Here is a 14079-nt window from a genome sequence, read left to right on the forward strand (position 1 = left end):
ATTATTTAACTCCAGCATAAATGTACACCAGTATCAGAATTGTTAACTAATGGGGAAAAACATTTGTTAACTAGCGTATAGTGCTTATGCATAGTTCTTTTGCCTAGTCTCAGACTCCATTCATTTCCAAAATTTCTTAAGTAAAAACCTTTTCTCCTAACACCTTCAGTGTGGTTGTTTCACATATTTGCAATAAGTTCAAATTTTTGTCATATATTGCATTTCATCCTGAGATCTCTGAAATGTCTAAATGATTTTTTAAATTTATTTAAAAATATATTATTTAACTTTTGTACTGCACTTTCATATGGATTTTGACAAATGTATAATATGTGTCTAACATTGCAGTATTATACTAAATAGTTTCACTACACTGTAAATCCCCAGTACTTTACCTGTACAATTTTTCCCCATTCCTCCTTTTAAAAGGATCAGTAAAAGAATCACTGATCCTTTTACTGTCTGTAGATTTATTTGCCTTTTCCAGAATGTCATATAATTGGAATTATAGAATGTAGGCTTTCCAGACTGGCTTCTTTCACTAAAATGGGGATTTAAGATTCATTTTCATCTTCATATGAGTTAATAGTGTTTTTCTTTGTATCACTGAGTAATATTCCATTGTATGAATATACCACAGTTTGTTTATTCATTCACCTTTTGAAGGACATCTTGGTAGTTTCCAGGTTCTGGTAATAATGAAAACAGATTTTATAAACATTCGTGTGTAGGCTTTTGGGTGAACATAAGTTTGTAAAAGAGTTGGGCAAATATCTTGGAGCACAATTGCTGGACCACGTGGTAAGACTGTGTTTAGCATTATAAGAAACTGTCTTTTTCAAAATTGGCTGTACCATTTTGCCTTCCCACACATAATAAATGAAAGTTCCTGCTGCTCCACATCCTCACCACCATTTGTTATTGTTAGACCTTTTTGTATTGTTTTAGTTTTACTCGTTCTACTAGGTGTGCAGCAATATCTCATCATTGCTCTAATTTGAAATTCTCTAATAATAAATGATGTTGATTATTTTTCTATACATATTTTTCATCTGTATATTTTCTTTGATGAAATTTCTGTTTTTATTTTTAAATTAGTATTTTTTAAGAATTACATTTTAAGAGTTATTTCTATACTTCAGATACAAGTCTTTTTCTGGTATGTATTTTGCAAATGTTTTTATATTGGTCTGGACTGCTGTTATCATTCTCTTAATGGTGTTGAATTTAATTTGCTGATATTAGGTTAAGAATTTCTGCATCTATGTTCATAAGAGATATTACTCTAGTCTTCTTTATTTGTACTGGGTCTTTTTCTGGTTTTGGTATTAGGGTAGCACCAGCCTCATAGAATGAGTTAGAAAGTATTCCTACTGTTTCTGCCTTTTGGAAGAGAAATGAAACATTTAGCAAACATTTAATGGAAAAATATTATTTCTCTACAATTTCTATTGTATTTTTTTCATTAAATATTTGCTAAAAGTGAACCTAACTGGTGCTTTCTATTTTGGAAGGTTATTAATTATTGATTCAATTTTTTGAATATACATAGGTATATCCAAATAAGGTAGTCTCCTTGTATGAGTTCAGCAGTTTGTATTTTTCAAAGCATTGGTTCATTTCTTATAAAGTATCAATTAAGAAACATAAGAAAAGTCTTTCATAATTCTTTTCCTTTTTCCTGAAAAGTAAGTTTTATTTTGTTTTTTTCTACTGACATCTTTCAAAATTTTCTCTTTGCCTTTGTTTACTGAAGTTTGATTTTAATATGCTTAGATGTTTTGGTATTTATCCTTCTCAGAGTTCTCTGAGCTTTCTAGATCTGTGGTTATTAATATTTCTTTACTATTCTTTTGATGTTTGTGGGACCAGTACAGATAATACATCTTTCCTTTCTGATGCTGTGAATTTCTGTATTCTCTATTTCTTCTTAGTTAACCTTCTTATAGTTTTATCAATTTTATTTATCATTCCAAACCAGCTTGGGATTTCATTGATTTTTCTCTATTGTTTTCTGTTTTCAATTTCATTGATTACCTGCTTTTATCCACTATGATGTTACTGTCATTTAACTTATCCAAGGACTATAATCACACAATACATTGTTACAATTACTGTAAATAAAAAGATATCTTTTATAATTAAGAAGAAAAAATATTTTAATTTTATTTAATGCCTTTAATTTTCCCTCCTCTGATGTTCTTCCTTTCTTTATTTAGATGTGAGTTTCTGAATCATACAATTTTCCTTCCCTCTAAAGAATTTTTAAAATATTACTTGTAGGGAAGAAACCTATTGATGATAAATTTCCTCAGATTTTTGTCTGAGAAAGTTGTTACTTTGCCTACAAGTTTGAAGAATAATTTCACTGGATATAAAATTTTAGATTTCATTTTTCTTTTCTTTTAATACTAAATATTTCACTTCACTGTCTTTTTGATAACATAGTTTTAGAAGGAAAGTCTTTTATAATTATTTTCCTTTTTCCTGAAAAGTAAGTTTTATTTTGTTTTCTTCTGCTGACTTCTTTCAAAATTTTCTCTTTGCCTTTGTTTACTGAAGTTTGATTTTAATATGCTTAGATGTTTTGGTATTTATCTTTCTCAGTGTTCTCTGAGCTTTCTAGATCTATGGTTTGGTTTGGCCATTAATTTTGGAAAATCCTCAGCCATTATTCCTTCAAATATTTCCTCTGTCCTTTTCTCTCTTTCTTTTCCTTCTGCTATTATGTAAGTTACATTTATTGATTCTTCTTTTTTTTTTCTAAAAATTATTTTTCTCTTTTCTCTTTGCATTTCTGTTTGGAAAATGTATAATGATTTATCTTCATGTTAACTTAATTTTTATCAGCTGATGAGCCCTTGTAAAGAATTTTTCATTTCTATTACCAAGGCTTTGATTTCTAGCATTTTCCTTTCATGAAGGTTTTATCATTCTATTTAATTTACCTATCTGTTCTATTATTCTCTCTACCTTTTTTTTTACAGCATACCAAACATATTAGTAACAGTTATTTTAAATTCCTTGATGATTCCAACTCTGTGTCATAGTTGAGTCTTATCTGATGTTTGCTTTGTCTTCAGACCATTTTCTCTTGCCTTTTGTTATGTTTTGTAAATTTTTTTTTTTTGGTTGAAAGTCAAATATGATGCATGAAGTAGGTGTTAGGAACTGAGGTAAGTAGACCTTTAGTGTGGGGTTTTATGATAATGTGGCTAGAAGTAGGGCCATGTTTACTGTTGGTTGTAGTTGTAGGTGCCAGAGAATTCAAATGCCTAGAGTGCCCTTGTTTTTGTCTCCCCTGTTGTGTTTAGTGTCCCTCGGAACTCTTTAGATAAAGCCTATCTTACAGCTCTTTGAGAAATAACATATTATACTGGATCCTTATTGATGTGATGGTAAGGAGTCAGGGAGGAAGAGCATTCTACAGTATTATGATTAAATCTGTCTTTTAGTGGGTCTTTAGGCATAGACTGTAACTTTCACAAGTTACAGTTCTTAGTTTTTTTCCCCCCTTAAATGTCACAGAAAGACCAGACGATGCTGGAGTGGAAGGAATGACTTCCTTATGCCTTCCTTATCATCAGGAGGCTAAGGCTCGAGTAAAGTCTTACCCTTACAGAGTAAACTTTTTTTTTTTTTTTTGTAGAGAATGCTCTATGAGTATTTAACACTGGCTAATTTTCCCCTTCTCCTCCCAGAACCAGGAGAAGATATTTTTTGACTTTTCAACATGTGAATTTAGTGTGGTTCCTGCAGGAAAAACCCAATAAAGTATTTGGGGGTTTGGAGCGCTGAGCACCAAGATTGCAGCTCACAGGAATTTCTCATTCTCATGGTAGTCCACACTGAGCCTCCAACAATAAATTAAAACTATCATTTGAGTGTTCTTGTCAGCTTATGACTCCAGTGGCTTCTTCTCCAGAAAAGGAGATTGAAAGCATCTCCATATTTGCCTGTCTCTCTATATTTCAAGGTAGCAGTATACTCTGGAACCTCAGTTATCTAATGGGTCCAGTAAAAGTATTAAAAAAGTAAAAGCTTTTTACGTGTCACAGCTTTTGATGGTTAATTTTATGTGTCAACTTGATTGGGTTAAGGGATATCCAGATAGCTATTAAAATATTACTTCTGGATATGTCTGTGGGGGTGTTTCTGGAAGAGATTAGCATTTCTATAAGTACACTGAGTAAAAAAGATGTGCCCTCACCAGTGTTGACAGTCAACATCCAATCCATGGAGGACACAAATAGAACAAGAAGGACGATAAAGGATGAATTTATTCCTTCTGCTTGAACTGGGACATCTCCTGCTTTTAGACATCAGAGCTCCTGGTTGGCAGGCCTTTGGATTCAGACCAGGAATTACACCATCATTTCTCTTGGTTCTTAGGCCTTCAGATTTAGACTGAATTACACCATTGACATTTATGGTTCTCCAGTTTGAAGACAGCACATCATAGGACTTCTTAGCCACCATAATGTGTGAGCCATTTCCTGTATATATTTCTTATTGGTTCCGTTTATCTGGAGAACTCTGACTAACACAGAGTTGAAATCAAAAGTCTAATTTATTTTACTTTAAATCATGTAATCATGAAAAATTTTACTAAAAATGGCCCATTTTTTCCGAAGGCAGTCACTGATAGATTGTTCTGCTTGCCAAACTCTCTATTCCTCTGACACTAAACAGTCAAGTCTCTATTCTCATAAACATAAGTATCCATAGATGGGCTTTCCTCTTCTAAGGCTACAGTGGAAAACGATGTTCCAGGAGAACTATGAGTCCTGGAGTCATTCTCAAGTCTCCTGGAAACCCCCACACCTGAAAATATAAAATTGATATCATCATCCTCCTAGTTTTTGTGTCACTGCTTTTAAAAGTAGTAATATATATGCCACAATATGTCTCATTCTAAAGGTTGAAAATTTTTATGCTATGACTATAATGACATCATTCTGCCTCCCACAGAAGGCTTTTGCTTAGAGAATTCAGCAAGAGAACAAAATTAACAGGAAACGTCACTTTCACACACACAGATGGAAAAATGTTAACATCTCTTGAATTCTATGACAATCTCCTAGATGAGAACATGTATGTCACTATAACGTACCAACGATGTGCAAACACATCTTATGAGCAGGTGCTAAACTGAGGTCACTGCTGAAAGATGGAAGTTTTGGCAGCACTGAGAACAAAAGATTCTTCCTAGGTGCAATTTCAAGCTAAGCAGTAAGAATCATGTGTAAGAAATTTTCCAGGCAGGATAAAACTTCGGGATGTTTTGGTGACATTGTGCAGAAGAGGCCTTCTATTCTGTTCCACCTTCATTTCGCAGATCATGCAGAAATCTTACTCCTTACTTAAAGATTTTTTGGAATAAAATCAAACATTTTTACTAAAAAATAATATTGTGATTATTTCAATATAAAAAAGAAATATGTGACCTTTGCCCTCCTTGAAGCCAGACCTAACAATGAATTATGAAAACTGTGCAGAAATATCTAGCAGATTCATTTTGCTCAAATTTCCCTTTGTGCCTCTGCGCCTCTAAAATGCATTTCTATGTTGCCAATATGCTGAGAATAAAGAATTACTTAAATTTGTTCAGAATAACAGTTGAAATCATATGCAGCCGGTTCTATATCTAGAAATAATGTTAACATGGTTTGTATATACAAGATAGAGTGAATATTCTTTTCTTTTCCATAAGTAATCCTAAAAAGGTTTACTCTGAATGTTCACAGAGCTGTAGAGTGAGTATAAGAAGTATTTTTTTATATTTGTGAAAATGTAAGACAAATGAGATACACAAAATTTTATAATGAGAATGATATTCCTGTTGATAGCATAGGAGAAATATATGGGACTATTAAACATTAATAGCCTATCAAGCTGGGTCATTGTTCAGAGAATTGAACACAGAATCAAAATACTACCCTAATCCAATTTGTCTTTCAAGTACCACCACACATACACAAACACACACACACACACCATACAAATAAGTACACAAATATCCTCTTCTAGTAATCAGCTACGTTGATTATCTCCCCTCCATTGCCTTTGCAATTTGCTCCTTTTCTCCTGTCTCCTTTTTTGCTAGATTGGAGAAACTTCAATCTAGCAAAGCATTTTCCTCAACTATACTCACATTTCAATTTATTGCCCTAAACTCTTCCTTTTGTAACTCTTTTTTTGTACTCTTAACGTCTGACATTGTGAGAAATTTATTATTATTAGACAATTAGATATAGATTGCATCCACAGAATGGTGGGGATTTTTGGGTTTTGATTTTTTTTAACTTTTCCCTTTCAAGTGGATCTCAATCCATATATGTCTCTTCTTAGAGGCACATGATAAAAGTCATTTTTCTACCACTTCCCTCTCATTTGCCATGCTTCCTCAATGCCTCACACCCCCAGTAACATAAATACTGTTTTGTCAAATTTCATTATCATGTAATAGAACACCAGGAATAAGAGAGAGCTGTGAGAGATGAGGTCAGAACAATAGTAAGGTCATAGGAGTTTGGACTTTTCTCTTCAGGTCAATATACTCTCAAGTATATTGAAAAATATACTTGAGAAAATAGATTGAATATACTTCAAAACAATAGGTTGAAAAAATTAATAGGTACATTTAAAGTAGTTCATAATCATATGATTATGATCTTATTAGGCTGATCACATTTTAACAGTTTCCTTTACCAAAGAGAGCTCTTTAGAACTAATTTACCCTGTGGCTCTCCCAAGACTATAGTATATAGCATTTGTCATGAAACTCTTTGGCATTTTTTTACAATATACATTGGAAATTTGTTTTAGACAATGGAGGTCATAGAAATATGTATCTTGTTATTTTAAAGATTACTTACATTGCAGCACAAAGGATGGTTTGAAGGAACTACAAATAGGCTAAATATCACCACATCTGTTATATAAGAAACAATGGGAGAAAGCATGCAACAGGACTGTTGAAGAGTTACTTTCAACATTGTAGGTAAGAAAAATGGTGTTCTGAATAAGATGGTGCCATAGACAATGGCAATGAAGAGGAGGAAGAGATTATTAAGAGCTTTTAAGGAAGTAGACTTAACAGGACTTATTTGACTACAGTTACAGGATGAAGGAAGAGGCCAGAGCAGGGCTCTGATTTCTGACACAGGAGCTGACTGAAGGACCATAGCATGATATGGACATTCAAATCCAGAAGAAACTGGAGGATAGTAGAAGTAGGATGGTTTCAAAGAGGGGTGCTACAATGTGAGAAGCATGTGAAAAAGGGGTGAGAAAACTTCTCTACAGTTTTGCATGGAACTGTGCTTGCTCTAAAGGGCATAGGTTTTCATGTCATGTGGCTAAGTACAGTGACTATGTCATATAACTTATTCTTTCAGTAATTATGTCTAATTTCTTTCACTGGTATTTGGTCCTATATAAATTTGATTGATACATATTGTTGCTACTAAAGCTAAGACTGGACTCAGGTCTGGTACTGTTATTCTCTGTGTCAGAGTCTTCAATTGACCCAATTTCCATCAAATAAATAAACAATCCTTCTTCTCTAAGTGAGACTTGAAACCATAGTTGTCTCTTTTTCTCCCTTCATATTTCAGTTCTACTTTTTCACCTTTTATAATGTTCTCATATCCAGAAGACTCCAAAACAATCCTGAAAGACACAAATGTAGAAATGAACAAGTGGAAAGACATACCATTATCTTGGGTAGGAAGAGTTAATGTATTAAATATGCAGTCTCCATAAAAATACCATTAGTTTTCATTTTCTTTGAAGCTAAACACAGTTCGGTTTGAAAAAAAGTAGGAAAACTCTGAAATAAAGGATAATCCTAAAAAAGAAGAGTATGAGTAATCTAGCCCTAAAAGTTGTCAACACATATTATGAACCTCCTATAATTTATTTATTTATTTATTTATTTATTTATTTATTTATTTATTTATTTGGAGTTTCACTCTTGTTGCCCAGGCTGGAGTGCAATGGCACAATCTTGGCTCACTGCAACCTCTGCCTCCCAGATTCAAGCGATTCTCCTGACTCAGCCCCCTGAGTAGCTGGGATTATAGGCATGCACCACCACCCAAGGCTAATTTTGTATTTTTAGTAGAGATGGGGTTTCTACATGTTGGACATGCTGGTCTCGAACTCCTGACCTCAGGTGATCCACCGGCCTCGGCCTCCCAAAATGCTGAGATTACAAGCGTAAGCCACCGCACCCAGCCAAACCTTTCTATAATTAAGACAATATTGAATCTGTGTATGAAGAGACAGACAAGTGGAATAATACTGAGAGAAGGACTATTTACGGTGACTTTAAAACACAATAACTTGACTGTGTATCCTTGGTTGGATATATTCTCAGACTCAACAAAAACTTGAAAATAATTATACAGTTTGTGGATTATATTTGTAGATGTCATTGATATGTTGTTATTATGAGACTTGTATGTGTATTAAGGGAAGGACAAATAAGGATTTATGAGTACAGTTAAAGGCCAGGATTGCTGACATGAGAGAAGCAGGAAATAAAAGTAAAATAAAGGTAAAAATCATATCCTCCTGAATTTGAATTGGAAACATCTTTACAAAACCATAAAAAATTTTGTATTTCCAAATACAGATTTCTTAGGTTCGTCCTCTGGATATCTATATATATATACAAACAATTTCCAATGCTATAGTAATGAGCACCTCTAGCACTCAAATTGTAATTTCTAAGTATCATTTCATAATACAAGTAATAAAGACTCCTTGGAGAAATAGAGGATTCTGAGTTCTGGGTAGGAAATTTAAGATGATCCTGGGGCATCTTATCGTACAAGAATGTGAGAAAACTCTCAAAGGCTCCATGGCTATATCAAAAAGCCTCAGAAGTCAACTTAAATAAGAAGTTTAATAATTATTGCAATCAATAATTGCAATAGATTGAAATACATCAAACACGTTCTAATCCATGAGCTCATAACAGTTCTTTAAAAATGAAGAAATAAAATTCACTGGTCAACTTTGGAAGATGCTAGGAAATCAACTTAGGAAGATGCTAGGGAATCAACTTATCAGTTTGCAAACTGTTTTATAAAAAGCAATAGACATCTGAATTTTCTAAATGAGTTATAGATCAGTGTAATCAAATTATTTATGAGAAGTTTCTTGTTATAGTAGTATTTCAGTTAATAAATGATTGAAGTAGAATATCATCATTTTGTAATAACTGCTATAATACCAACAGGGAAACAAAAGACAACGAAAGATTATATTCCTCTAATAGTATACAACACAACCTATAAACAATTATTTTGGTTTTCTGTTTCTGTTTTTTTGTTTTTGTTTTTGTTTTTTGTTTTTTTGAGAAAGGGTTTTGTTCTGTTCACCTGGACTGGAGTGCAGAGTGCAGTGGCGAGATCACAGCCTCAACCTTCTGGGCTCAAATGATTCTCCCATTTCACTCTCCAAAGAAGTAGCTGGGACTAAGGGGGCACGCCATGCTCGTCTAAATTTTTTGTTTATTTATTTTTTTGATACAGAGTTTACCATGTTGCCCAAGCTGTTCTCGAATTCCTGGGCTCAAACAATCTACCCTCCTGGGCCTCCCAAAGTGCTGAGATTATAGGCATGAGCCATGGTGCCTGGCCCAATTCTGGCCAAAAAAAAAAAAAAAAAAATTGAACCTAAATCTATTCAAGATTTTAAATTCAACCACCATTTTCAGGAATACATAGGAAACAGAAGTGCATAGCAAATCCTACCCTGAGTATGTGGTCAGCAAAATAGAGACTGTGTTTCAAGTAAAAAGAGGTGAAAGATGAAACTAACGATTTAAAAAGATTTCAGAAACATAAACCAACTGAAGTGAATGGGCCTTATTTGGACAATAATTCAAAGAAATTAATTATAGAGAAATTTTATATAAAAATTGAGGAAATCTAAACACTGATTGCATGTTTGGGATTGTTAAAAATTATTAATTTTTTAGGTATGAAAATGGTGTTATGATTGTTTTTCATTATTCCTTATCTTTTATAAATTTATATTAAATAAATAGGAGAAGCGAAATGATGATTGGCTTCAAAAAATCTGGAGGTAAAGTAGGTAGGCAAGAATATAGATAAAATAAGATTAGTCATGAATTGATAATTTTTGAAGCTGAGTGGTGAATATTTGGGGGTTCATTATATTCTCTTTAATATTGTTTGAAATTTTTCCTAATAAAAGATAAGAGAAAGAAATTCATATTATTCCATTCTTCTGATTTCTTACATCAGGTTCTCCTTTTCCTGTACCAAAAACAAAAAAACAAAACAAAAAACTGCCATCACAGTGGTCTCTTTAACCAGAATTTTAACCCCTAAGCTTCACGTTGAACATGCTCATTATGTTCATTCTCTAAATCTTAAAACACAACTTTCTACAAGTAGCTACTTTGCTCTGAACAGGTAAGTGGTTCTCCACTTTCCTCAAAATAAACCTTAGTTTACTCTTTATTTGTAGTAAAGTATCTTATTTTCAAAATACCTTAAAATCTGTTTCTATCCAGCTCTCTGAATATTTCTTTTAGTTTTCTTTATGAACTCTGAGGTATGGTCAAAGCACTCTTATTTGTATACTGGTCTACTTGTCCTTAGAAGAGGCCATAGGAACTTCCTCTTCCACTCTTGTAGTACCTCTGCCTCAGTAGGTACATTTATATTTATCTGAATGTGTTTCTTCCTCAAAGACCAATTCAAGTGTCACCTTCTCCATCAACCTTTTTCTAAAGACACTTCGGTCTACGAACAATTCTCTCTTTAAACTCCAGAAAAAATTATTTCCTTACTACTCATTTTATCACATGCTCCTCTACATGAATAGTGTTATTTTAATGCACATATTTTACTTTTTCCATATTGCGGACTATGGCAGAATTCTATGTACTCAAGAACCTACTGCAGTATCTTACATAATTTTTCAACAAATGTTTGTTGATGTTGTGGTTCTCATTGCTGCCATTATTGTTGTTGGGAGTGGTGATGTTGATGATGATTGTGGTGGTAATGATAATGATGATAAAGGAAGTTCATTTGACAATAGATGTCGGGATCCCAAAATTTTTCATTGAGATGACCTTGCCTCTAGATACTTATGGCTAAATTTGAGACTAGTAACTCACAGAACAAAAACTTCACTTTCCTATGGTCCTCAGAAGTCTAATTCATGTGTTTCAATAACTTAGTCTTCATAATCAAGATGATTTAAAACATACAAGTAAGCAAATGAAAGACAAACAAAATTTAATTTTCAAAATTCTTCATTGGCTTTCTACTTCTCAGAGGAAAAATTACAAATGTCTTGGTATAGCATCAAAATTTTAGTCTGCTCTAAAATCCAAAATCAAATTTTATTCTCATTGTTTCCCTTTATGCATACTCTACTTCAGTTAAAATCATCTAATTTTAAGTATCTTTGGAATTATTCCTATATTGGCATTAAATTTCCTTAGTTTAGATCTTCCCAGTTTCTTAGATTGTTTCAATCCCTTTTCTAAAGGAGCACCTGGCCTCTAAGTGTAAACTTTCCATTTCATGCTTCACCCTTCACTGAAGCCCAATAAGGCTTAACCCTGCTTAAAATTCTTCTGTGGCTGTTTTAGATGTAAAGGCTAAATGCTTTAACATAGTGTTCTGGACCCTTTAAATGATCTTATTACTTCAATATCTACTATATGTTTGGGACTTACTATAGAGTGTAAACACCATACACCCAGTCCTATGAGCTATTGTCTAATGAGGGGGAAATGGTTATAAACCAACAGACATAAACATGTGATAAAGAACAAGAGCTATGACATACACACAAAAAAAATACATGCCATGAGAAGGAAATTTAAAGAAACATATTTAGATTGAAGATCAGAAGAGGCCTTTCTACTGAAGTAACATTTAAGTTGGTTCCTTTATATACAGAAAAAGTTACCTGAGATAAACTTTGAGAAGGCTCTGAAACTACAAAGAGCAATGAAGTCACAATATATACCATCTGTGTTTATTAGCTGCTTGATCAAACATTATGTTTTAGAAAAATTGATGATAGGAACTCTTTATGTAAATTATCATGACCCTTTGTATTATACACTACAAATATTTTTCTAGTCTGCTGTGTGTCTTTTATTGTTATACATATTTTTCCATCAGAAGTTTAAATTTTTCAACAGTCTTTCATAGGCCTATGGCTTTGTGTTTCCTGCTTTCCCCAACAACAATATTATTATAAATATTCATATATATTTCCTTTCCTACTTTTAGAATTCTCTTTTTTATATTTTACTCTTTCATCCATCTGATTCTATGTTTTACATAAGGCATAAGGGGGACCTAACGTGTTTCCTATGTGGTTAGCCATTTGTTTAAATCCCCATTTATTGAATAATAATAATTAGCATTTATTGCGGTTTACTGTGAGCCAAATACTCTGCCAAATGCTTTACATTTATTATTTCTGTTACTTTTCAATGTAAGTATGCTTATACTGCCCAATTTTCAGATAAGGGAATCGAAGGACAGTTTAGTGATTTGTTCAAGGTAATACAGCTATTAAGAATAAGAGCTGAGATTAGAACCAAGAGATATCAAGCCAAGATTTCATTCTCTTCACAGTCACATTGTACTGACTTCCAAATCTTTTCCCTTGCTCATAGATTTGAAAGATTTCTTTTATCATAGAATAAATTTATATCGTACAAATATATAACTATATATATTCCTACTTGTGCTGTTTCTGGACTTAAACACTCTATATATGTACTTATATGTGCAATAATTTTAAGGTGATTACAGAACTCATGGTTAGTTCTTTTTGCTCCATGTTTCTATGCTTCTATTAATTGATTCATTCATTTGACTAAATTATCTTTGAATACCAAAATGTGTTTTCTACTTCTACTATTAAAATTGTCTCTCTTCTCTTTCTCTTCTATTTCATTCTCATGTTCTTCATCTGATGCCCAACTTGATTGTAGAATTTGATCTAATAATATTAAACTTTATATAAAATGATCACGTTTTGACAACTTGTATAGTAAAAATATTCCTTATACTATAATAAGAGACCTGTTTCCAATTTCTATCTGCTTTTCTGATATATTACATAGATATACAATATTGAATACATTGAAAACTTAGAAAAACATTCTCGTACTCTCCCAGTCTCGCTATAAAAAATATTGTTTGCTGCCAGAGTGTGTTACACATAATCCTTAACTATATTTTGGAAAAACATAGTATCTGTTGTCATGGATCATGATCTCTTGAGATATTCTTTAAGAAGGGCATCATCTCAATGTTTCTCTATAGGATTACTGAATTTCCAAAGGCTCCATTTCTCCTTTCTTAGCAGAGCTGTATTAATCAGAATTGCCACCTGCTCTTTGATAGACTCCTTCAAAGAACTTATCTCTCCTTAATATACTTTTATTAGATATGGCTATTAGTGAGTTATTGGGACACATTCCCTGCTCTGTATATTGCAAACTAAGATTGAATTGGGCACTTAAGGAAACTGCATTAACTCTTTCAGGCCACCAGGGTATCATTTAGGGGATCTCTTGTAACATTTTCTTTAAACCAGGTCATTATGATGTCATTTAATCATTTTAGAACACTGAAATAGATATTTATGAGTTAGCTCCCTAGCAACCTGAAAGAATTAGCATAGGTCTCCAAAGCCTATGACCTGCTCCAAAGCCAGATGGGATGAACTTCCTTCAGTATGCCAGTGATTTCTTCTCTAAGAGAATGTTCAACATTTGACAACGGAAAAGCAATCAGTTGAAATTCCCCTACATAATTCAATAAGAATTATTTGCTGAGAAATTATTCTTGTTCTCTCTTCATTCCATTCCTGTTACCAATGCACAACTGTAGCGGAATTCAGGGCCTATTCGCTGGTTGTCTATTCCTACCAAATGATACTCACCTAAGAAAAATTATGGTTAATTGTAGAATGATGGAGTTGGAGGGTTTCTCTAGAAACCATCTGGTAAAAATGGAGTTTGCCAGATACAGCCCTTGTGAAACTGTCTCAGAC

General features: G+C 33.0%; 2 long non-coding RNA genes across 3 annotated transcripts in view; one reads left to right on the top strand and one right to left on the bottom strand.

Annotated features, from left to right (window-relative positions):
- Positions 1-4262: 4262 nt before the first annotated feature.
- LOC129049736 (uncharacterized) overlaps positions 4263-14079 on the bottom strand; it is a 10884-nt gene continuing 1067 nt past the window's right edge. Inside the window, exons 3-4 of the long non-coding RNA XR_008513023.2 lie at positions 7634-7674; positions 4263-4824 (exon numbers count right to left, since the gene is read on the bottom strand). This is a non-coding gene — a long non-coding RNA (uncharacterized LOC129049736). The remainder of the gene's footprint in view (positions 4825-7633; positions 7675-14079) is intronic.
- LOC112128769 (uncharacterized) overlaps positions 13962-14079 on the top strand; it is a 30202-nt gene continuing 30084 nt past the window's right edge. For both annotated transcript variants that reach the window (XR_008513025.2, XR_010136952.1), the window contains exon 1: positions 13962-14079. This exon is cut by the window's right edge and continues 26 nt beyond it. This is a non-coding gene — a long non-coding RNA (uncharacterized LOC112128769).

This window comes from Pongo abelii, chromosome 15, assembly GCF_028885655.2.
Source record: "Pongo abelii isolate AG06213 chromosome 15, NHGRI_mPonAbe1-v2.0_pri, whole genome shotgun sequence".
Lineage (NCBI taxonomy): Eukaryota > Metazoa > Chordata > Mammalia > Primates > Hominidae > Pongo > Pongo abelii.